Genomic DNA, 26,023 nt, shown 5'->3' on the forward strand with positions numbered 1-26,023 from the left:
TAAATCACATTTATCAGTGTACAGATTCCCCTCTATCAATAAAGTTTTATCGTTCGCCTGTGTAGAGTGCTTTAATTGTGAGTGTGTCAGGGGGCCTGCCTCGGCCATAATTAACTTCTTACCTGCTGCACTGTGAAGGGATGGTGCCAGCTTTACTCCCAACGAGCAAGCGGGGCACTCCACACTCCAAAGCCGCCAAACAGCAAAACAGTGTTCACAGCCCTTCAGTCGCAGGGCTTACGCCGCAAGGGCGCTCCCGGAGTCCTAATGAACACAGCTGATGATCACGTGACGTGCGCGTCACTAGAGAGACAGTCTGTGTAAATACTTGAAGTGAAGGCGTCCTTTCACCTTTAACTGTAATCCGCAATCCGTGCCATCTGCTGTCTGCAGGGAGGAGCAAAGGGAGACTGCTTCTTGCTCTCCACTCGCTCGCAAAAACAAAAAATAAAAACAAATCAAACTGTGAAGCACGATGTAGTGAATGGATGAAACACAAACGCCGCCACAGCAAAACGGTGTTCAGTCTTTCTCTTTCTCTCTCTTTTTCTCTTTCTCTCTCTCTTTCTCTTTCTTTCTTTTTCTCCTAACGCTGCAGAGAGGAGTTTGGTGTAAGCATTATATAAAGTAGGAGAGGGGCACAACCCTTGAGGTACTCCTATTGGTACTGGTATAGGGTCGGGCGCCTCCTCGCCAATGGCTACTCTTGATGTGCGTTCACATAAGACATTTTTGACCGAAGTGGTCTATTCGGTTCAAAGGTGGAATTTGTTAGAGAGTGCTGTGCATAGTCTGTCATGAGCCACCAAATCAAACACGGCAGAGAGGTCGAGTAAGAGGAGGATACCTAATTTCCCTTTGACTCTAATGGAGTTCATCTGGTTTTTGAGATCTAGTAGGGCTGTCTCAGTACTATCTCCGGGACGAAAACCAGATTGTCCATCTCCTAGCAGGTGGTTGTTTTCTATGTGAGCTTGGATTTGGGAGTATGCAATTAATGCAATTATTTGAGGAGGAAGGGTACTGTGGTTATGGGTCTGTAATTAGTGGGTAGGGCAGAGTCCAGAGTAGGTAGGGTCCAGAGTAGGTTTTTTAAGACGGGGAGTGGCCCAGGCTTCTTTAATATTGGCACAGATGGAAAGGAAGCATTGGTGAAATTGGTAATGGGTACTAGGGTGGGGGCACAGAGCTTGACTAATTTGATGGGGAAGCAGTCACCGTTACAATTGGATGGTTTGAGTGAAGCGATGGTCTTGAGATCTTGAGAGAACATAGTAAAATTGAATTTGGTCGCTGTATCTTTATTATTTTTTGAGAGGTTAAGGACGTGTCCTCCGTTGTATTGGCCATTCATTTTCTTTTCAATAGTATATCTATCTTGAAGGGTTGTGATTTTGGAGGCTAAGGCGTCCTGTATGGTTGCACGCCATGCTTTGCTAGGGCAGACGGGGCTAGCTGGTGAAATGGGTGTTTCCAGTTTTCTGATAATAGCAAATAGTTGTTTACTATTGGAGGTAGCATTGTTGATGCACTTGTTCAGTGCATTGGCTTTGTGGGCAATGACAGCAGATTTTTAGGTTTTGAAAGTTGCCTGAAACTCCTTGATGGAGGTGGAGTCGGTAGAAGGTCTCTTATTTTTTTAGTTGGGCGTTCTAAAGCTTTTTGCTTTTTTAAAAAATTTTTTTTTTGGTCTCCCCGCAATTAGTTCTTCATTGAACCAGGAGCTACTGCGTTTGGTTGATCTGGGGATTTTTGATGTGCGTGGGGCTATTTCATCAATGGCTGTTTTAAGGCCAGAGTGGTAGATGGCGTGGCGGAGATGCTATCTGGATTGGTGCTCATGATGTGCTGTGTCTCCGGTAATTTGGAGAGGGTAGGGGTCAGGCTTTCTATTGTGAGCTTACGCGCATTTCTCACCAAGATAGGGATGTGAGAATGCTGGGGTGTTTCTTGTGCTTTGGCTATATTTATGTTGAAGCGGATTAGATGGTGGTCTGACCATGTAATTTCTGCGATACTTTCTACGGATAGTTCAGTGTTTATGGTAAGAATCCAATCCAGGATTCTGCCTTTTGCGTTTGCATAGACTATTTGAGTGAACTGCATTTCTTGTAATGCTGTATCTTTGTGATCTTGAGGGTCATGAAATCCTAGGTTCATGTCCCCTAGAATGATGAATCCGGTGTTAGGCTTAAGGAGAGGGGTCATGAGGAGTGGGAGTTGTATCTCTGGGTGGTTGGTGGAGTTGGGGGCTCTATAGACGATGAGGAAGTTGGTTGTTTTAGGGTCATTGGAAAGTTTGAGCAATGAGGTCTTGGCGATTATAGCTACTACTCCTCCTATGGCATCTGATCGGTTTGCCCTCGGGATGGTGTAGTCTAGCGGGATAGCTAGTGTCGGGACAGGGCCGGATGGAGCCAAGTTTCGGTCACTACTATGAAATCCAGTTGTTGTCTCCAGGATGATGTCATGGGTGTCAATAGCATGTGCCCCTAATGAGCGTACATTTAACAGGGCGCCTTTAAGTAACGGGATAGATGGAATGTGGGTAAGCTTGGGTCTGGGGGTAGGTCTCTGGGGATAGTATTGGATGTCTGGATTTTGGCCTGGGGGTTCTGATAGTTCTTTTGTTGTGCAGTATTCTTATAAGCTTGTGGTGTGGCCATCTGGGGAGGGTTGTGTTTGGGAGGGGAGGGAGAGGGGGAGGTGGGTGGTGATCTGCTCTGCTTCTGGAGTAATGCGTGATGTCGCTGGGTGCGAGTGGCGAGTCTTATACCTTCCACTACCAAACCCATATAGGGAACTACCAGAATGATATGGGCAGGGATTCTTTTGCTACAGAGATGCTGACGTGAGTCTCCTACTCATGGGGTGGTCTGTCTACTAATAGTGGATGTGTTGGTGAGGCTAGCTGTAATGGTGAGGATGGGAGGGGGAGGCTCTGTAGCTTGCGTATGTTTAGAGGTGGAAGGATGAGTGGTTGTGCACTGTGTGTATGGAGTGGGGAATGCTGCAGTTTTAGGAAGGGAGTAGGGCAGGGTTAGCGGATGATGTCTAGGGCACCAAATACCTGCCAGACCTGGGACCATATGTGTGTAGGTGCCTTCCGAGCAGTATGGGGAAGGGGTCACAACACTGTGTTGCAGGGCCATGGTAATATCTGTTGGTGGTGAGTGGAAGTGTGTAGTGTTGGAGTGGAAAGCCAGCAAAGTTGTATAGTAAATGAGATGAAGCTGTGGCGGCAACATTTGTAAAATATTTGGGTGACCACTGAGTAGCACATGGAACAGATATCAGCACAATGGTGACTAGAACAATAACATTTGTAAAGTATTTAGCGAGACAAGCCTTGAACTGCATTTTGTGGTCACGGTGAGGAGTGCCTCGGGGCCGGCAGACGAGGTTTGCAAAGACCGTTATGTGGGGATCCTAGCAGACCACTTCAGCATGGTGGCTTTTGTACTTTAGGAGAATGGGGTAGCCGTTAGGCTGAAGCCGAGAATGTTTTGCGGTATGGATGTGACAGATCAGACTGTAGGTGAGATCTGATATCAGTTCTGGCAGCGTGGCGGTAGCTGTATTGGCATGATATTGGTGGTAGTTCCAGAGTTCTAGGTAGTGAGAGTCAAAAGCCCTGGGGGTCGTGGACGATGTGAAGGTCGCTTTATGAAGGGTCGTACTTGACAGTGATATGGGACAATAGTGCGCGCTTACCGTAGGGATGCGGTTAACAGCTGCAGCACCACTTTGCAGGAAACATGTGGCCCGGCTGCTCTCAGATCCGACAGGGTTGGGACAGGAGCCTTGGTTTGTGTGCCATCATTTGGTGGGCCGGCTTATGCTTGCCGGCGTCCTAGAATTGTTAGATGGGGGGGGGGGGGGTCATCCAATCAAATGGCGGACTGCAGGTCATGGGTAAAACTAGCCATCCTAGCAAGTGCTAGAACTTGTGGTACGCAATGAAGAAATAAAACCATGCAAAATGAAGCAGCAGCAATTGCACTGTGAAAAGAGCAGGGAACCTCCTGCAGTAATTATGGAGGATGAGTAGGGGTGGATGCGCGTTCCGCTACGCTGATATGCAAAATCAGCTGATTTCAACTGTGGTCAAGATAAAGCCCACAGGCTTACCTTAGCAACGGAATGTTGCTTCGGTCTCACCAGATGGATGATTTCACTGCTCCTGCAGTGATCGAGAAGCTCCTGCTCCTCTGAGGGATCACGCAGCTATTGTGTGCTATGGTGTGTGGTATATAAAGTCCCTTGGGTTAACCACGTACAGCTGTCATAAATGTTCAATTTGAAGATCTTGTTTATCGTCACCCCTATTATCTGGTAGTTTGCTCTGATGCTCACCGCCAGAGGTTCCATTGTTAGAGCATACAGAAGGGGAGAAAGATGGCACCCCTGTTAAGTGCCTCTCTCCAGCCCAAAGGATTGTGAGACAGGTTAGGTTCATTAATCTACACGCTGGCCGACGGGCTTGAGTATAAGCCCTTAACCCATGTCATCCATACCCTCCCGAATCCCGTTCTCCCCAGGATCATTTCCATAAATGTCCAACTGATATGGTCAAGTGCCTTCTCGGCATCGAGGGATAGCATAACCATGCCAGATGCCCCTATAGTAGGCGCGGCCATCGGGTCCAATGTTTTTCTGAGCCCTGCCTGTTCTGGATGAATCCCACTTGGTCTTTGTGGACCAACGCCGGGAGGACCTCATCCATCCTGAATGCCAATAATTTGGTGAGCATTTTTGCTTCAAGATTCAGAGGTGATATCAGGCAGTATGAGGAACATCAAGCTCTGTCCTTGGCCTCTTTAGTCAGCACCACTATCAGAGATTCTAGGAATTAGGGTGGGCTCTCTGCCCTGCTTCTAATTCCATTAAATACCTAAACTAAGAAGGGCCCAAGAATTTATCTGCAAAGTTTTTATAGAAGTAAAGCCGTCCAAACCCAGGGACTTGCCTACCTTTTTATTTGCTTTATCATGGCTGTGACCCTCTCCAGCGTTTTGAGGCATCTAGCCTTGCCCTATCAGGGGCCCGGGGGACTGGGGATGCCCAGCCCTGCTAGATAACTCTCCTCCGGGGTCTTGTCCCCGTTCCCATACAGGGTCCAATAATACTGTGCAAACTCCAGAGTTTTATCCTTTGGGTCGTTATTGAATTCCCCACTCAGGCCCATGACCTTCTCCACCATTCGGTCAAGATTTTGCACCCTCAACCTGTGAGCCAGGAGCGCTTTCACCTTATCCTCCTTCATAATACTTCTGCTTTGTCAGCTGCATCCTATAATTATCTGATCCATTAGCAGTTTCAGGAGAAATGGCCACAGCTTCAGAATCTGTTATTGACTGCCTGTCATGTTGGTCGGAACCCTGTAGTGGCCCTTTTAAAGCAACTAACTCGGCCTCAAGTTTCCTTCTTTCTTCATGCCCCTGCTGCTATAAGCTGTCCCATGATCGAGGCTTTAGCTGCCTCCGAGACATACCTCGTGGCCACCTCCCCATTATCAATTGTTTGAAGGGATTGTGCGATTTGTTCCCCAACTGGTCTCTAAAGAGCTTTTTGTCCAATAAGGTGTTATTGAGCACCATCTTGGGGTCCAGAGGGGATGGATGTCCCACCCGAATGTTGTAACCACCATGTGGTGATCCGTCCACGTTAACCCTTCGATTGTGCCATCCAGTACTAAATGGGCAAGCCCTTGTTCTATAAGGAGATGGTCTATTCTGGTGAGTGTCATATGTGGGGCAGAGTAGAACTTGTAGCCCCTGGGGTCGGGGTGAAGATGTCTACAGGTATCGCACCACTCGCCATCCTTGAAATAGAGCCCCAGTTCCTCATCATTTTATCTGTGCTCCTCTGCCCCCTACCAAACCGAGATTTACAGTCTTGTGTGGGATCCAAAATCAAATTAAAATTCCTGCTCACTAAGAGCCATAGCTCCCTTCCACTGCTTTAAGACCAACGCCAAGAAGCGGCTTCACTCCCTAGACCGATCACCCCCATGGCCTGTTTTCTGGTACCTCTCTCTGCAGATTATACTGATATTTACTGTATATATGCACATTGACGATTCCTTTCTCCTGTTTATTGTATAACTGTACTTTAATGTCATGTCATATGCAACCTTGTAACCCACTATGCGCCCAGATGCCCACGGGCCCGATGCGCACTATAAATAAACAATTAGAATTAACAATTGCAACAATTGTGACCGCCTTCTGCCCACTCCTGTATCTCCGTTAGCGCCTTTCTTAGAAAGGGGATCTGGTCAGTGATCGGAGCGTACACCATCTCCAAAGTCACTGCCCTTCTTTCCACCATCACTAATCTCCCATCCAGGGCTGCTTTTTATTTGCGGTTTTGTGAATTTCAGCACCTTCGAGAAGAGTGCCCACTCACACCTCTTTGTGACACCCAGCATGCCAGGCATTTCTGGTTCCCTGGAATGCCTCATTCCTTCCCCCTTATATAGTGAGTTTCTGGTATGAAGGCCACCGCCAACCCCCTCTTTGTGATTTTCCTATCTAGTAGGGACCTCTTACAGGGAGATTTCAGACCATGCTCATTCAGGGTTGACACCCTAATGTTGGTGTTGTGCGCCACTATGTTAAAGGAGGTAGGTATATGTCCCTGTGGCCTTGAAGTCCCCTATCTCCAGCCCAGGGCTGTGTTGCTGCCAGTAACCTCGCACCACTTTTGCCTACCCCACCCACCCCAACAACCCCAACTAACAAACATGTTGGGAATCCTCCGACCCCACAGCATGGAATGTCCCTGAGATGACCGACAGGAGCCGGGCCACCATGTAGGCCACCCACATGCCTCTCCGCCCTCTCTAACAATCTCATTGTCTCTCATCCCCCTCTTTTCTAGATCTTAGACCATAACAAATCTTCAGTACACCAGTTCTTTACTGCTTCACCCCTGCCCCCATCCCCCACACACCTACCTTAGTTCTCACTCTAATACACTGCCCTTCACATGTGTGTCTTTGGGGATGGTGTGCTCATCTAGTGGATTTTCCTCGCTCACGTCAATGTTCCCCTTCTGCAAGGCTGGGTAAAGTTCATTCAAAACGTCTCTCTAATGGAGTCCTGGCTTCTATCAACTTTGTCACCTCTTTTATTCTGTAACTCTTAGAGGGGGGTGGGCACTTCTTCAGCTTCCCTCAACACTGGTTGTTCCCATCTTCAAACGACACTTAGAAGGGGTTGTCCTACGTGTATCTCATTCCTTCTCCTGCCAACCAACTTGTCAGGGCCCTGCATGGTCTCTGTTATCCCAGGGTATAGGAGGACAGGTCTTGAAATATCTTAATTGTGGTACCTTCCCATTCCATATTTGGGCACAACATAGCCTCATGATTGCAACTTTGTCATTAAAGTAGTGTGTGAAGGTATCATGAAGTAGACACAGACAACTGAATAAAGTTTGGGCTTTAAACTTTGATTAAATATAAATAAATGGTATTTATATATATATATTTTTTTTTATTTCTAAAGCGCCGAAGCTCACAAGCATCAGAGTGCTGCATGTACACAGAAGGACTTGTAAAACGGGACAGAAACGTAAACTTCCAGGAGGTAAATAAGTACCAATGGACTAATGATCAAAGACCAGTCAGTAAAATAAATGTTTTCTTCTTTTTTTAAAAATTTTTTTTTTATGTTTCTGAAACACTAAATAGCGTGATTCCAAACAAAGTGTGTGTAAAGTGTTCCAAGCCTGGCCAGTGAGGACAGGAAAAGATTGCCCAAGTTCTCTGGTTTTGTTGGTCCTGGGAACAGTCAGCAGGCCAATCGACCTAGAACGAAGTTGCCTAGATGGAACATATGGTTTCATGTGTTCCTTTAAGTAGGCAGGGGCATTGCTGTGAATGCATCTATGTGCGAAAGAAAGGGCCTTGAGACATATTCTTGCCACCACAGTCAGCCAATAATGTAGCTTCTTCCTAGTTTGTGAAAAGTGCTATCTTGGGAATATCATTAATGATGCGCACGGCTTCATTTTGGAGTACTTGCAGTCTCTTTACACTGCTATTGCTTGCACCAACCAAGAGGGCATTGCAATAATCTAGGCAGGGCATAATAATTGCCCTAACCAGTGTTACCCGGTTTCTAAAGGACACAAATGGTTTTTCATGCCTTAACATCTTCAGGTGGTACTGCAAGCTTCCAAATACACCATCAACATGTGCATCTTAGCTCATGGAGGCATTCATATGCACACTCAACGTTTTTACTTCATCCTTGATCTGGATGCAATTGTTTTCCATGCTCATCTGTGAATATTCAGAGCCCAACTTGGCTCTGGCTTGTGTCGAACCGAAAATCATTAGTTCCGCCTTGGCTGGATTTATGCACATCCATTTATGGGACATCCAACCTTTCACAAGACCGTAGATAGGGCTGAATCTGACTAGTGGATAGTTTGTGTTGATGTCTAAGGTGGTGACGGTCACAAAGGGCTTGATGCACATGTTGACCAGTGTAGGTGATAGACCTGCTCCCTGTGGAAGGCTGCAACATATGTGCTCAGTATCTGAAGAAGTGCCACCCCAACGCACACGTGAAATCCTATTGCTCATAAAGGAGCTGATCCAATTTGTCACGTCTCTAGAGCATTCGCCAAAGGTGGATAAGGATGTCAGTAAATGCTTGTGATTGAGGAAATCAAACTCGGCGGATACATCTAAAAGTATAAAAAGCCCTGATTTGCTGTCATCCATGATGTTAAAGTATATATGTCTGGAGATCTAGTGGAGCACTTTCTAGTATGCACAAAAACCTGATTGATTTGAGTGGATAATATTTGAATTTTCCAAATGTTGCTGGAGCTTTAACATTACGGTTTTGTCAATGATTTTCAATACGTAATGGAGCATGTTGGTAAAGGGGCACAAATAGCTCACCAAGGCCTTGAATGACATCTATCTGGTCATCCAGGCCTGGATGGCCCAACACGAATTATGCCTTAACGACGATAAGACGGAGCTCCTCATCCTGGGCTCCTCGCAACGTCTCAACAAACTATCATCGTCCTATCGGTCATTCATCATAGACGGAAACATCATTAAGGTCTCCAAAGACACCAAAACCTTGGGTTTCTATCTCAGCGCCACACGCCAAACTAATGCAGTCAGATCAGCCTCTGCCTACACCTGCAACTTATTGCAGCTTGCGGACCTTTTCTGACTACACCGAACAGCATCACCCTAGCCAGAACTCTCATCATGTCTAAAATTGACTATTGCAGTGCTCTCTACTTGGGGACTAGCCAAGGGAATCTCAATAGACTACAAATTACCCAGAATAATGCCATCAGGGCAGCTCTAAACATTCCCAGAAACCATCACATTTCTAAGTCTAGAACTAACCTACATTGGCTACCTGTCAAGCAGAGAATCTCACTGAAAACACTTGCCCTTACCCACAAATACCTGGACAATAAGGCCCCCCTTACCTTTCCAACCGGCTCTCTCTCCATACCTGCACCCGACCTCAAAGAACTGCCCAGATCCACAGCCTATCGATACCAAGGTTTAAACTGCAAAAAGCTGGAGGCACCAGCTTCCCTGTTCTAGCCTCTAAACTGTGGAACACCATCCCTGCCACCATCAGATCTGAGGACTCATTTAACATCTTCAAGTTAAAAATGAAAACGTGGCTCTTTGATCAGAAGTCAGGCACTCCTTATTGCATTTACGTCATAGTTTCGCAGTCGCCTGTCTTAGCCTCTGACTTGTCGAATTTATGGCATATTTTACCTGCCGATCTTATGTTAATACCATGATGACCGTTTCATTCTTTCTATGTCATGCTATGACCCAATGCCCTGTAATCGCATGTACATATTTCTGCCACTATATCTCAGCTTCCTAACTGCCATTGTAAATACATGTATGTAACCATGTGAACTATGTATGTAAATCATTTCAAGTTTGGCACCCTGATGCCCCCGGGCCTGTGGGTGCGCGTTATAAATACATAAAATACAAAAATGTTTATTTGGGCCTGTTTTATTTGGCAAGGGGATGACCACTACATGTTTGATTATGTCAGGAACATTACCATGACTAAAGGAGGAATTTATAAAACCCAAAAAGGAGCAAAAATGTTCGGATTTTGTAGGATAAATTTGGGAGGAAGGATCTCACTTAGTCAGAATGTAGGACACATCCCCGAGAGCCATCCTTTCCTTCGTTGAAGATCTCACACAGGCCATGGAAGCTAACATTAAGCCACCCTCTAGAACTATCCTTCTAGGGGGCCTTAACTTGGGTCTCAATTACCTGTTGGATTCGCAGGCATCCGCAGTAGCCAACGCACTTAGCAACCTTGGCTTCCGACACTGTTCAGACCCCCATCCACATTCAGGGCCGCACACTAGACTTGGTTTCCGACCGCAACTGCAAGGTAACAATCCTCGCTCCTACACCTTGTCCATGGTCTGACCACTATATAGTCTCCTTTGCGCCATTGGATCAGACCACTACACATTCTCGCCCCTCCCTGACCCCAGCTTGGACATGTAGCTCTCAGTAATCTCACAAGGGATAGTATTGTTCCGCTACTACAAGCTCTCCAACCCCATCACCTACATTCCAAGGCCCATACCATACTAGCAGATATGTACAAATGAAATTTTTTCGTCTAGTTGCTAACTCATGGTTTACCCCAGACCTCTCTGAGCTGCGCAAAGGCAAACGCCCACACAAATCCAACTGGAAGAAATCAGTCCTCGCCCCACAAAAAAATTGTACCTTGGCAGCAACACCGTACAAACAAGCAATTCTCTCAGCCAAATCATTCTTCTACCATCCGAGAATTGCCAATGCGAAGTCTTAACACCAATGAGATTTTCACCATCTTGAGGGAATTGGAATCCCCAGCCACCTCCCTTCCAAGCATCATCAAAGATGTAGCTTGGTGCTCTAAAATTCAAACCACTATGCTGGAGAACATTGAGACCCTGTGTAAAAACATCCACCAGAAGCTATCCGGGATCAAATCTACTGCCACCCCACTGCCCCCCTCGTCCTCAGTACCTTCATAGGAAACCAACCACCCCACTCCTTCACCGCTGTCGCCCACCTGAAAACAGCCTCAGTTCTCAAAAGCCTGAAACCCTGTAGATGCAAAGGAGACATCTGCCCTCCAACCATCATTAAGGACTGTGGAGAAAAACTGATCCCATTCATCACCAAATCCATTAATGCTTCTTTCCCAGCTGGCCTAATGCCAACTAACCAGAAAGAGGCTTGGGTACTCCCCTTGATGAAAAAACCTTGTTTGACCCGGCAGTTCCCGCCAATTACCGGCCCATCACCACAGTCCCATTTCTCTTAAACATTCTGGATAGAGCCGCATACATACAGATCCAACAGTTTCTAGAAACTCATCATATACTAGGGATAAGTCAATCTGGCTTCTGACCTGGCCATGGCACGGAAACTGCCCTGCTCGAGTCAAAAACCAACTGGATGAGATTAGAGATCAGGGCAACGCAGCCCTCCTCCTTCTCCTGAACCTCAACAGCGTTCAACCTCGTTGTTCACCAGATCCTCTGCCAGCACCTGACAACAGCAGCTTGTTTCTCACCAGAAGCCACATCCTAGGTGGTTTCCTTCCTTGATTAAGATATTTGCTGAGAACCACAGTGCCCCACGTGCTCCCATACCCTGCAGTGTCCCCCAAGGTTCCTGTGTGTACACATCACTCCACAAGATATACACCTGAGCCCTTTTTGGAATTACGCTGATGACACACAAATCCTTCTACCCCCTAACTGGCAACTACATTGAAGACGCTTGCACACTAAACTGGGTATATGCCTCAATACAGGCCTGGATGGCCACTTATCACCTCTGCCTTATCAACGGTAAAACTGAGCGCCTCCTGGTTGATCCATCAGCCACTATCCGGAATCTTGATGCTCAATATACCTCCTTCTGCGTTGAGGGCATACAGATCCCAATCTCCTCTTCAGTAAAACCATGGGTGTGCACCTTGACTCAACACTATCCCTCACAAGTGAATGCCATTGCCTCTTATTGCTGCAAGACCCTTCCTCTCCCAAGACAGCAGTCTCACAATTGCCTGTGCAATCATAGGATCCAGGTTGGACTATTGCAGTGCCCCGTTTGCTGGCATCTCTAGCCAGAAAATTGCAAAATTACAGGTGATCCAAAACAATGCAATTCAAGCCGCAGTGAATATCCCTAGACGTGAACATATCTCCAAAGCCAGGAAGAATATCCACTGGCTACCTATCAAAGAATGCATTATCTTTAAAACACTCCATCACCCACGGATGCCTGTCCAACTCGACTCCAATATACCTGACACAGAAAATCATCAGGTATCATTCGAGCAGACGCAGCAGAACAGCCCACTGTAAAAAACGACTGCAACCTAAATTCAAACGCACCAACGCTGGTGGTGCCAGCTTCCCAACCTTTGCAGCTAAACAGTGGAATTGCCTCCCTTCATCCCTGTGAGCGGAGCAATCCTACTTGGTATTCAGAAGATCACTAAAACCTTGACTATTCGCATAACTATTTATGTTGGGATGCTCTATCTCTCCCTGATCACTGTTTGTTTTTTTGTTTTGTTTTTTTTTTCTTCTTTTCTGCTCCACTGCAAGCTTTTTATATGTGTAACTGGTTGTAACAGCGCCTTGAGTCCCCTGTGTTTTATAAACGAAAAAATAAATCGATTTGAGAATCTTTTTAAACTCTTCTTCTGATACGTTTGAAAATGAGAAGAACTAATTTGGAGTGATTTCATTTTGAGAAATCATTTTTGTCGTGATTCAGAAATCTTGGTGCGGGCAGATGTGACTTTGTTTGGAAATGCTTGTTTCACCATGTTGCAGTCGTTGTCGGTTGCCGCAAACTGTTGGGGCTGTAATTTAGGTTTCACATCGCTTCTTTAAAATAGTTTCGAGTTGTTCCCTGCAGACTCCATTTCATTATTTTAGAAGTTCCTTTTTGCCTCATAAGTTTGTTTATAGGTTTTTTTGTAGTGACGCTAGTTGTTTTTTTTTCCCAAATCCATTCAAGCCTTCTCTTCTCAAATTGTAACTTTGCCAGGGCTGGAGTATACCAAGGTTGTAGGCAGACACTGTCTCTGATCAATTTAGATTTTAAAGGGGCCACTCTGTCCAAAAACAGTTGAGGATTATAAGCGGTCGCCAACATCTCTGGGTGGGGGTCAGATCCATGAATGAGGTCTATGACCTGCTTACCGCATAGTTTGTTTCCCCAAGTTTACTCTTTGCCAAAAAGAGTAACTAGTAGGAATTTACAAGGTGTGCACTTTCAGGAGTTTACTGGGCAGATATATACAGCATTAAAAAAGAGTGTTCAGACCCTGCGCAGGCTCTACTATTGGTAATTTCCATGGAGATGTTTCTTGAGGTAAGCCAGTTTAGGGTGTTACCTCCCAAGTTGGTTGATTTGGTATTAAGAATTGTAAAATCCATGCATTTAAAGAGTCTTTCCAGCTCACAGGCATCCTTGTCTCCAGGATTTCCCAGCCAGCGATTCATATCTCGAAGTAAGATGGTGGCGCTATTAGGTTAATTGAGAGGGGCAAGTAAATGTATCAAGTCCTCATTAAAGCTTGGCATGGTCTCAGGTGGATGATGAATCAAAATAAAGTTGATGCAACAGTTTTAATTTGGGAGGAATTTCAAGTGAATAACTTCACAGCCAGCGCAATCAAAGAGGATTGAAAAACGTGGAGGTCGAATTTTGCCAGGAGGGCAACGCCAACTCTGTGTAGCTGGTTTTTCCCCCAAAATGTGAAAACTGAGGGTGAGGCCAGGCTATTTTTAAACAGCAAGAGTCCTTTATTCAGGTTTCTGTGATGCATGTTATTTCTAAATTCTTTTCCTGGATATAGTAATGTATATTAATAGCGTGCTTGTTTAATGAGCAGGAATTTAGCAGGGAAACTAACGATAGTCTGTATCAGGAAGTCCAAAACAAATGTCTGTCTGGGTCCAAAACCTATACTTTCCCTCACATCTAATTGTATACAATGTGTAGGGATGTTAGCCTCAAAATGAGAAGTGTTTAAATAAAAGTTCAGAACTTTTCTCCTTTCCCCAAGCTTTCAAGTATCTCAGTGTTCCAAAACACAATTCACAAAAAGAGAGGTTCCCTTCCCCAAGGTTAAAGTCTCTCAATGTTTCCAACACAATTCCTTGGGCTACTTCCCAGCTCGTCTGGCTTGGTTGCCTTTCGCCAATTTCACCAATATCATAGAGTTTGGCTCTTAATTTCAGTTCATCAAGGTTTTCCTTTATATTCAATCACAAGCTTATGGGTGAGTTAAGTGGCTTTACCTTTAAGAGTGGTGTCCTTGGTCTAGGTGCAGTTGTCGAACCTCCCATTCCAGGTCATGCAACCAACACACATTACTTCTTCTTTACAGGCACCCTGCCACTGTTTCAAGTTACACAGTTCCTTCTATCTGTATGGTGCTTGCCAATGCTTGTTTTTTCAAGTTATGCATTTCTTTTTTTTTAATCACAGAATTGCACCAAACTGCTTTCCATCCAATTTGGTATTCAAAAACACACTTGCTTTCTTTCAGATCGATATTAAAAAAAGTTTCATTTTGTTCAAATCGGTCACATTGAGTAAACCAACAACAAATTCCCTGTTTACTCTCCTGCTGGAAACTTGTACCATGTTCACGGGCGTATTCACAAGTTCAAATATTACTGTTTCCGTGGTCCTCTCCTGGCCATGTAATTTTCATTTATTTTCCCAGTTTGGTATTCACAAAAAAAAAAGATCCTTCAGTTTTCTCAGCAACTTTGTTATAGTTATTATTTAAAAGTAATCGGTTCAGTCTGGACCGGGATTCACATAGCCCACGCGGCTCTTCGCTCTCTCGTGAGCTATCCGACCTACAGCAACCACGCAGTGCACCCCTCAGTGTCTCAGAGTCCTCCAGGCTTCTCTGACTCACAGGGTACGATGTCTTCTGGCGCTGTTCTCCACAGCGACGGGCATGTTGTGGCTGTAGCTGCTCCTGGCTCAGCTCACTTCTTCTCCAGGATCTTTGCCACTTGGTGGAACGGGGAGGGAATCTCTCTGACTCCAGGAGGTATGCAAACCAGCTTTGCTATCGGAGCCCTTCTAAAGTCTGGTTCCGCTGCAACGGCTTTGCAGCTCGTAGGCGCTTCGGGCACTCGTCTCCCTGACTTCACCTACAGCTTCTCCTGCAAGTGTCTCACAGGCGATCTCATTAGCCCCACCTGAGTGGCCCATTTACACTGCCCCCTTGGCCTTGGGTGCAAGAAATCCTCATTCACTGCATAACAGTCCTGGTACTCAGCATCCCTCTTCCTTGTCCCACTACCAGAGTGGTGTCTGTATTTGTACGAGTCAATAAAGGGAGGAAGTATGGCTCTTGTTTGTCTCTTCGTCATCCTAGTACCTGACTGGTGTGTACTAGGAGATGGTTTACTAGAAAAATAGGGAAGGGACTGGAAACACCCTACAAAGGCCTGGGGGATATCTGCCTCTTTTTTTCAAAGGGAAAAGGGGGGGGGATACTGTGTCTCACCCAAGGATGCCTCGTCCCCACTCCACAAGTCTCCTCCACCTAGGTGATCCGTCCTCGAATATATCCACCCTGAGGGGCAGGATCCGAAGCAAAGGCCTTTCCCTGGCCACCTGGGAGGACACCTTCACGTTCCTCACAAGTGGCACTTGGCTACCCCCGACTTCGGCCTTCTGCTGGGTATGCACCCTTATGGACCCTGTCAAACTGTATATCTCTAGAAAGCTCCTCCAACAGTTCTGCTATCATCTCCTTTACTCTGTATTCCGGGCCCTCCAGGGTCCCTCCTTCCTTCCTCGTGTGGGAAGCCCCAAATCCTTATATTACATCTCTGTGCCCTATTTTCGATGTCATCTATATTCAAGAATGTATTTTTCCCCAGCTTGTCAAGTTCTTTAATCTTTGCTTCAAGGATATTGGCCGAGAGTTGGTTGTGCTCTAGGGATTTCACCCTCTGTTCGCCAATGTCAGCTGAACTTCGGATCTCGTGGCCTTAATCTTCATCAAGATGAACTGAATGTCTGACTTGAACCACATCTGTGTCACTGTCCCTGGATGGCGAGGACATCCTGAGAGTTTTGTTGGGTCCACCCGTGCCTCCGCCGACAAGCTTTCCCTCGGCCACCCGGGTCTTACAGGCAGGGACAGCACTCCCAGGCCATCTCCTACCTCTGCTCTTTCTTAGGTAAGCCACCCTTGCACCACCCCTTCCGTTAACATTCACAAGATGTTCCTAGATGTCCTTACTGGGGCTGTCTCTGCAACTATCTAGCCTCCTCTGTGCTGCTGCACTGGGTTGGCTCACCCCTGTGTTCCAGGTCATTTCTTTATGGCACTTGGGGCTCCGGCCTCTGGTTCACCCAGGGCCTTTCCCACTGCTGTAGGGTGCGCCGTTCCATTCCTAGGCTCACTAGTCGCACACATTTACTTCTGAGACATCGCTGCTGGGTGCTCCCACATTGCCAGGCCTCGCGCGGTTGCCCCCTGCCAGGTGCCTCTTATGAATGCCACTACATATCTCTGCCACACCTTTGCTTTGCCCTCTTTTTGCTGCCAAGTGGGTTCTCGCGTAGGGCCCTGTGCTTCCAAGTGCATTTCTTCAGGCCCGGAGACCAGCTATCTCGCTCTGCTCTTATTTGGACTGCTGCTCACCTTTCTTGCGTGCCTCACCTGCCCACCTCTCCTAGACTGAGTCACGCTGTTTGCAAACCGTTGCATGTCCCTCTAGGGGCCAGCATAGGTCGCTGCTTCTGCTGCTCCCTGGATGCTGCCCCATGGACCACTGCTCTCCTCTCTGGTGCTCCCGGCTGGACTCCTCCTATAAATGCTGTTGTGTACTTCACTCGCGGCTTTGTTTGTTAGTTTCCACTGGGCATGGCCACCCTGATTCCTCCGGGTACCAATGTAGCTCGCTACTTCTGCAGCTCCCCCAGCTGCTTCGCCGGGATCTCTGCTATTCACCATTTCAGGGCATCTCATCGGGAGCTAGTCAATGCGCTTGGGACAAGAGGTGACAGTGGGCGAGTGCAGGAGCGAAGGCATTAGGCAGCCATCTTCGGCCACACCCCCTTTTATTGCAGTTTAAAGGTTTGATGGTTCTTTATTTTGATTGTAATGATAACATGTTTTGTATAATCTGTGTATAATTTTGTTTTGATTGAGTGCCTCAAGCTACCAATTTCAGTCTGGAGTCTTGAACAGTAGTTTATCAAATTTGGATTTTGCTTGAACCTGTAAATCTAGTCTAACTCCTGATTGAGAGACTTAGAATCCTGTTTTTAGCAAGTTCACCCATTTTTCTTAGAACACCAACAAGCCACTTGACACCGATAATATGGTTTTGGCAACCGTATCTTTATTAAAAATAGAGGCACAATCGGAACCTTGTAATCTATCATTACAGCAGGATAAAGGAGTACAGTCATCCAACAGTTCGCTCCAACGTGCTTGCTTTCCCTGCTCGCACATTGATTGAATTGCTGTCCATACAGCGTTTCCGTGATGAATCACATATCCACCCTATTCAGTCTGACCGATTATGAACATTTCGATAGGGATTGCCCATCAAAGGCTGGGATGTTTTTACCTCACTAATTTAATGTGGACCTTTTCTTGCAGCCCGTGTCTATTCACATCCTCTCACTGTTTATGCAAAATGCCTTGCATATCTTAACATCAAAATGTATATCACTTTGTTTTTCAAGAGGACACATGAGCTTTGAACTTAAATGCTGCTGCTCTGCCAAGATGAATACTGTCTTTTACTTTGTCTTGCAGTCTGCCCCTTCCTTACATGCATACTTTGCATTTTCCAGCCTCACACACATTACAACTTGAGTACAATGTTTTTAAAATCTTGTTGAATCTTTGAGTGTAACATACTTCAAAAGCAATTGCTTAGCAAAAGCAGAGCTTTCATCTCTGATGTGTGTATTTGACTTTTATATTCATGTGCAGAACATGTCGCTGCAAATTATTAGCAGGTGCTGCATCCATTTTAATTTACCACCACTATGAAAGGTCACCCCACATTCTAAGGACAACGTGTTGCCTCCTCAGTGCCTGTGAAACTGCCTTGCAGTCTTACAACTATACCACTGATCTGGATGACCCATGCATTGGCACATTGCTGCTGTAGTAATATATTTAGTTTTCCTGTACCTCTGCCTTGTCTTGGTATGCCCTGACAGTGTCATTGGTTTTAGACGCATTTCAGGCCAGTTTCTCTTCTGTTGCAGTATAGCGACTGCTTACTGCAGCAGTATTGATTTAAAAGGTATACGAGTAGTGCTTAATAACAGTGTCGACTGGTGAATTTGTTTCACTGGAGTGGGCTAAATATTTACCACTAAGGAGTGCTAACAAAGGAACTTGTGGAGCGAGTGTGCCCCTCAACCAACCAAGGGCTGTTCGGTGTGGTTACCCCTGAGAATATTTTTAAAATAATGGATTAAAAACGCAGCATTTTAAAGTGTGCTTCTTGTGAAAAATCTGTAAAAAGGCCATACAATTAACAATTAAATTCTATAGGGCAATACAACAGGAAATCCAATAAATGCCAAGTCACCACATGTACAGTGTTCCAGTGCAATTTCATGATGTTTATGCCTGCAACCTTTGCCAGTCTTTGCTTGTGCCCACAATATTTACAACCATTGTGCCATTGCAAGATCCTTTGTATGCTGGCTGCACTAGTAGCTGCCAGCATCACCACTGGAAGAACAGTGTGCCCTGTATTGCCAGTGTAAGAACACATGTCATGCTTGCTGTGCAAGTATATGCCAACATTGCCACTGTAAGAACATACATCTGTGAACATCCGTGAAGACCTGCTCTCCAACCTTGATTCCAACACCCCCCTGTGTCATCATCTTACTTGATCTCTCTTCTGACTTTGACACGGTCAACCATGCCATCCTGCTCAACCGTCTCCATGATAACTTGGGCATCACTGATCGGGCCCTAGCTTGGCTGATCACTTTCCTCTCCGATCGACCCTCCCAGGTCCAACTTGGGTCCTTCCTCTCCTCTATCACTACCTGGGGTGTTACCCAGGGGCCTAACCTCTCTCCCTGGATGTTCAACTAATACCTGGCACTTCTTGCCCACTGCATTGCTGCTCTCTTACCCAACTTTCAGTGCTATGCGGATGACACTCCTCATTTTCAGGCTCCCTTCCGCCACTTCATCTCCTTCTCTCATCTCTGACTGTCTATCTGCTATCCAGGAGTGGTGTGCCGCCAATGATCTCTGCCTTAATGCCAGTAAGACTGAAATTCTCCTTATCGGCACACCTGCTCCCTCCTTTCCTGTCACTCTCTGGCCGGCCTCTCTTGGCCCTCTTCCTTCTCCCACCTTTGAGGCTAAAAACCCTGGGGTCATCTTCGACTCCAAACTCTCCGTCTCTCCTCACATGTCTGACGTCTCTAAGAAATCACACTACCAGCTGCACCTCCTCAGAGGTATTCTTCCTTTCCTCTCCTTCCCCCAGAAGCTCACTGTCTCCAGAGCACTTGTTCTCTCTAGGCTGGACTACTGCAACAGCCTCTTTCTAAATCTGCCTGCTTCTACTTTCTGCCCTCTGCAACTCATCACAAACTGGTCTGCAAGACTTGTCCTTGGCTCAAGCCCTGTGATTGTATCTCCAGGACTGAAATCTCTGCATTGGCTCCGAGTGGCTGCTAGGATTAAGTTCAGCACCCTCTGCATTGTCCACAAGGCCTTCTGGGGCCTGGGGCCTCATTACCTTCAACTCGCTCTTCCTAAATATCTTCCTTCTCAAGCTCTTTGCTCATCCGCCTCCAACTCCCTCGGGGTCGGTCGCTTCTCCAGGCAGTGAGTTGGTGGTAGATCTTTCTTCGGCTGGGGCCTCCCTCTGGAATGGCCTCCCGGCCTCCCTGAAACGGGAGGAGAACCATCTCTGGTTCCAGAAGCACCTCAAAACCTTCCTCTTTGCTTCTGCTTTCTCTCCTCCTCTCCAGGTACCTCCCCCGCCGGTTGCATCCTTGCACTGCCTCCGTGGCGTCACCCGCACTTGGGAACTGTTTTCTCTATCCCTATATAGCCCCCTACCAGCACTTGCCACCATCTGGCCACACTTTTACTTATTGCTTTATTTATTGTACTGTCATTCCCATGTACTGCACTGCCCCTCCCCTTTTCCCCTGCACTTTTCCCCTTCCCCCTTTCCCTGCACTTGCACAATATACTTGTCACCTGGCATAAGATCGTTGTCTCCGTCATCCCTCTGTTGTCCCTCCCTTGCCTTGTCGCGCCTTGAAACACTTGTGTATAGGCGTGTTATAAATGCCATATCATATCATGTTGTTGCTACTTAATGGCAATATTGCCACTGTAAAACGACAATTGAATGCTGGCTGTGACAGAAGTGTCTATAAAAAGTGGTTTTGTAGCTAGAGTCCAAAATATGCCAGGATTGTCAACAGAAATCTTCAGATTCATAAAGAAATTAACACATACATGCTCATACATTCGCACATCAACTCTGCATACACAAAGACAAGCATACACCCATTTTATTTCTGCCATGCTTCTCTAGCCCGCCTGTCGGGACTCTATACTGCCCAGCCCCCCCAACCCCCCCCCCCCCCCCCCCGAGTCCTGCTTTATGAGCATGTGCTAGGCGCTGGCGTAGGTGCGCTCCCTTTACAAAAGCTTGTCTTTAGTACCCCAGTCAGCATTCAGAATGGGTGATGCAAAGTTGGGTGAACCAAAAAACCAATTGCCTTGCATAGATGCTTGAGCATTTGCAGGTTAGAGGTACTCGTAGCAAGCAGGATACCAGGTTTCCTATAAAACCAGCCAGGCCAGCAGTACTCTGGATTCACTGGGCCTGCCCTCCTCTGACTCCTCCATACTTTGTGTCAGGAACCCCCCTATAGCCCATTATTAATGGGCTGCCACTGCTTATTAATCCTATGGCAACGTTTTAATCTATTTTTGTCCTGGACTCATTTAAGGGTTTGAAGTTTGGTTTTGCGGTTCTCACTTTATGGCTAAAAATACCTTTCAGCTAAATAATTCTTCTGTGCAGACAAGTCTAACTTATCTTGAAGTACATTATTTTTCTTCTTAAAATTATCATTGATCATAGCATAGCCACATACATGGTTAACCTCTACACCACAAGGCAGTAATACGGTAGAATAAATAGAGGAAATAATTGAAAACAGAAAGGCATTGTGGACATGCAGTCTCAAAATATGTGGCAGAGTGTTTTGGGATTGAACGATGCAGAGGTTAAAATGCCACTGCTGAAAAAGGCTAGGGTATTGTGACGATTCATGGCATCACGTCACTTTTCCCCAGGGGCAGCCCTTCCCTGTGAGGCTAGGGAGGTGAGTCTTCTGCCCAATAGTCACCCTAGGGGTTGTGGAAAGCGGACCTCGCAGCGAGAGACTCCCCTCATGCGGATAATGACTTCCATTCCATGAAGGAACTCCCAGACACCTTTTTTTCCTCTCAAATCCCATAAAACATTACTGTATGTTATGGGTAAGGCTTCTTCTGTCCTTGATCTACGAATCAATATGACCCAGATGAATAAGAACCAAAGAGATCTGCAAATTAATAGACTGCTTGGATATAGTACTGAGAAGAGGTGGCCTAAAGGAAGCCTAAAGATCATGTCAAAAGAAGGACTTAAACACTACGCTGGGGAGGATCCAACCCTAGGAAATGAAGAGTAAGAAAGGACAAGGAAGTAGAGCAGCTGACATGAAGCCAGCCCAGCCCAGGAAGTTCGAACCTGGGAATGTGAAGCTGCAAGTATGCTGAGGAACGGTCAGCAGAGCACGACATCTGAAGCCAAGGTCCTGACCAACCGAAGAGATGGAGAAATCAGCGGTGGCGTGATCTTAAGGAGGTGGACCGTGTGGCCCTGCAACTGCGCTGAGTCCATGTGGTCGAAGTCTCAGTGGAACTGCAAGGACAGAGCGGGGAGCGGAGTGAAGAAACCAGGAGACGCTGAAGCTATTTGAGTTAGCCAAACTCCCCATGAAGATCCAGCGATGCAGTCCCGACACACTCCAGGCAACAGAACAGCGGGAGACCCAACAGGTGTTTGGGGCAAATCCAGAGAAGCTACGAAGTGAACTCCATCATCACAATAGTGACACCATGAGAATCCATTGTCAAGAGAACCTCAGGAGTAATCTCCCTCATCATAGTAGTGATATTCCAGGATTCAAGAATCGGGAGTGTATCGGGAGGAATTTCCTTCGTTACATTGATAATCCATTAGGATTAAAGAGGAGATTAAACAATGAGAGTGTCTGGAGGTAATTTTCCAAATATCACAAAACTGTGAAGATGTACTGGAACTGTAAAACAATCTTCCAGAAACCCTTGGAAACACTTGGGAAGAAGTAAATAGACTTTTGAGGACTCTTGCTAAAGTGTATCCGAAGCCTGTGAAAGGTGGGTCAGGAAAAGGGAGTCATTCTCCTGACCACACTTTTTTTGTGAATCAGAATCTATAGAAAAGGATTGCTGGGAAAGAGATAAAGACTGAGCTAGTTCACCAGGAGAAGGTGTTCATTCTCCTGGTATTGTTCTTTACTTGTATGCTGAACCTTTCTTGTAGATTAGTGGTAGGGTAAGAGTACGCTTTGGACAGAGGACTGGTACTTTTCATTTGAATAAACATCCTGACAACAACACCAGAGTTGTTCTTGGTTTAGATTGGGATAACCCTTCAGAGATGAGGAGAGGTAGGTTATTTTCTTCATCTTAATAAAGGTTTGTTGCAACATGCCACCCCTTTTGTTCAACTCCTCACTCCACCTCGCCACAGTATTTAATGAGCAATAAAATGCCCGCCTCCTGAAGTAGAGGGAGCGCTGATTCCATGTTCGGTAAATGCAGTCTGAATGGTGCCCACGCTTACCAGCGTCTTCATTGTGAAGGCAGGTGGCTTCAGTGGGCCTACTCGGATGTGTTACTCTATGTAGTGTGTCTGAGCTACTTTGGCACTGCATTGCTTCCCTGCACTTCCAAGTTAACAGAATGCACTTCTTAGAAAGAAGCAATGAAATTGTAATAAATTGTGAAGAATTTTTGTAAAGATTATGAAAACTCCCAAAAGGCAACCAAACATCTCCAAGGCTATAGAGAGACCAGTGTTCCCTCTCGGGTTCTTTTGGTCCAACATATTGCTGAAGCTAACTATGGGCATTCCCGAAACATGTGGTTTTCCACATGTAGCATGTTCATTGTTACATCGGAGCCACTCTGAGCATATCCCAGTTCTAGAAGTGACTATTTTTGCTGGGGTAATGTTTGCTCCATTATGAAACTTCAGCTTTGTTGCGAGTTAAGGGGTAGCTGGGGGGAGAATGTGCACACTCATGTCGACTGCTCATCAGTACATATGGTCCCCAGTTCCCCATGGAGAATCTCTCTACAGCCCTCTGTATTTATTATATAACTTTAACAAAGGAGTGAATATTCATCCCAGCTGCATTGTGCTGTGATGTGTCCCGCTGTTGATTAGAAATATGTTATCTGTAGTGCCAAGTACCAGCAGAGTGGTTGCACTCTGTTTCCTTTGATCTCACAGAAAATCCCTGTTTTCCTTTTTGTATCCTCATGTAAATCCCATGTATATTTGTATTTGATGTGTGTGTCATATAGTTTGTTCACCTCTGCTGTCTCAACAAGGTAAATCGAGGTTTTTTTGGACTAGACTAGGTTCCATTAAATGCATTGGCACCCTGCTGATAATTAGCAATACTGTCATGCTAAAAGTATAGCAACCACGCTGAGAAGTCCTAGCACTGTCCCAATGCCTGTAGCGGGCCACCTGACGAGTCATGGTTTGACATTGACCATACATTAAGAAATTATTTTACAAATGGTTGGGTATTTTTCCCACTGGTTCATTTTTGAGAGCATCACGTTTCATTTGCCCACATGCTTTATCCAGCTGTTGAGATACTCTACCTTCAGACAGACAGCATTATATCTTCTTGTTTACCAGCCCTAGGCCCCACGTTTCTGCTTAGACATGATTTATGTAAAGCAGTACCTGGGTGACTCAAGTGATTAGAGCAGCTAATTCTGAGGTTAAAGCCATGGGCCTTTGGGAGAATATTCCAGGAATGGTTTTCCAATTCCATCTATTTTATTTATTTATGTATTTATTTATTTATTTTAAATCAAGGGGACATAGATTCATAGTACAGCCTGTACTATGCAGGTTCCTTTGTTGCCTTGCAAACTTTAACATAAAGGATTTAAGTCACTTTTCTTTCTGCGGAAATGGAGCGTATAGACCTGCAGTGTTTCAGCAATAGTTGAATTACATCTGACTTTTTAAAGAAGCTTTTTATGAGACTCTATTCAAATTGTCTCCCTAAATCTGCACTTTGTAATTGAACAGAATGGAAGGGTTATTTTTTTAAATGTTTTATTTTGTTTATTGGTTAAATAATCATGTACCCAGTTACATTAACAACATTAAAAGGAAATGCATTATATCAATACAATAATCTAAAAAAACGAATTCCTGAAAACATCAGGCTAAAAGTGCTTGTTACATAGAACTTTATTATTTATTTAATATACATATATAGCATAAGGCTTTGTATATACAAAACCGATCAAACAAAACTTTACAGATTACAATATAAAAACATGACCTGCATCAACCAGCTAAAATCAGATAGATAAGAACCTAAAATCGAGGTAAAACCCTAGTTCTTAAAAATATATAAAATCTCTATACAGTTGCATTGAAATTTCACCATACAATTTAGGTTATTATCCTCCATAAATGTTTGCAAAAGCCTTAGTGTATCAGTGCAGTCCATTTGGTTGTTATACGACTTAATAAATGTATCTCTAATTTAAGACTCTCGCATTTTGCCAGCATGTGTTCAAGTGATTCAATTTTATTCTCGCCACACAGTCTACATTTGTGTTCTGAGCGAGGAATACCAATTTTTGCACCCTGGATTTCAAGGACTTCACAATTATAACATTTTAGCAAAAGGTACTGTCTTATGATCCCACTATCGGAAGGCATCAGTGTGCGCTGGATTGCGACTGCGGTCATTTCTATATTGGATGATCAGGCCACTATTGGACTTAGTTGATAATTGATCCATGTGGTTATCAAGACTGAAACTGATTATCTTCTGCTTTAGCCAACGTTTGATTTTATGGACAGTATTTGATACCAGAGGGTGGTCTCAGGCAGCCTTCCATTTGTTCAACAGTGATATTTGCCCATCTTGCTACAATTATCATGACACAAAAAAGCCTTTACATATTGTACCATAACAGTACCATTGCTAAGTGCACAAAGATTTAGGAAACAAGTTTTTCCATAGAAATATCGACACAATCACAATTAAGTTGAATTCAAGATTATGAACAACATCTGCAACATTTTCGCCTCACATCTGATTAGGTATGCTATGTACGCATGACCCCATACCTCCATCCCAAATGTCAAAACCGGCACAACTTTCGATGAGTACAAAAGCACAATAGTATGAACAGAGTAACCACCGTTCTTCCCAATAAAGGCACTTGCGGCGCCTACCATTTTCATGCATTTAGTATCATGCCAATGTAATTTCCAATTTAACACATCATCGACATAAAGGCTTCGGTATATATGATTTAACACGTATTACCATCCAGTACCCAACTAGTTCGCAATTTCGATTTCGGTTTATTGGAGAACACCATGACCTTGCTTTTAGCAAAGTTCACTTTTAAGCCGTTTTTATGTTCAAATACGCCAAGACCGCTAATCAGCGATTGCAACCCCTTTGGGTGTGATCAAGCAGCAATAGATCGTCTGCATAAGCTTACCAGCTAAGACGTTGTGAGCCGACTTTAACTGGGCAGATTTCTATATTACTAAATGCCAATTACAAATCGGCTAAATATAAGTTGGG

At 45.3% G+C, this 26,023-nt stretch overlaps 1 protein-coding gene across 5 annotated transcripts in view; it reads left to right on the forward strand.

The window, feature by feature from the left end:
• SESTD1 (SEC14 and spectrin domain containing 1) overlaps positions 1-26,023 on the forward strand; it is a 1,198,983-nt gene that overhangs the window by 115,096 nt on the left and 1,057,864 nt on the right. For 2 of the 5 annotated variants that reach the window (XM_069616097.1, XM_069616098.1), the window contains exon 3: positions 7,515-7,595. The exons of the other annotated variants lie outside the window; for them this stretch is intronic. The gene's annotated coding sequence lies outside the window, so the exon portion shown is untranslated. The remainder of the gene's footprint in view (positions 1-7,514; positions 7,596-26,023) is intronic. 5 annotated transcript variants of the gene reach the window in all.

This window comes from Ambystoma mexicanum, chromosome 9 (assembly GCF_040938575.1).
Source record: "Ambystoma mexicanum isolate Mex_15411 chromosome 9, UKY_AmexF1_1, whole genome shotgun sequence".
Taxonomy (NCBI): domain Eukaryota; kingdom Metazoa; phylum Chordata; class Amphibia; order Caudata; family Ambystomatidae; genus Ambystoma; species Ambystoma mexicanum.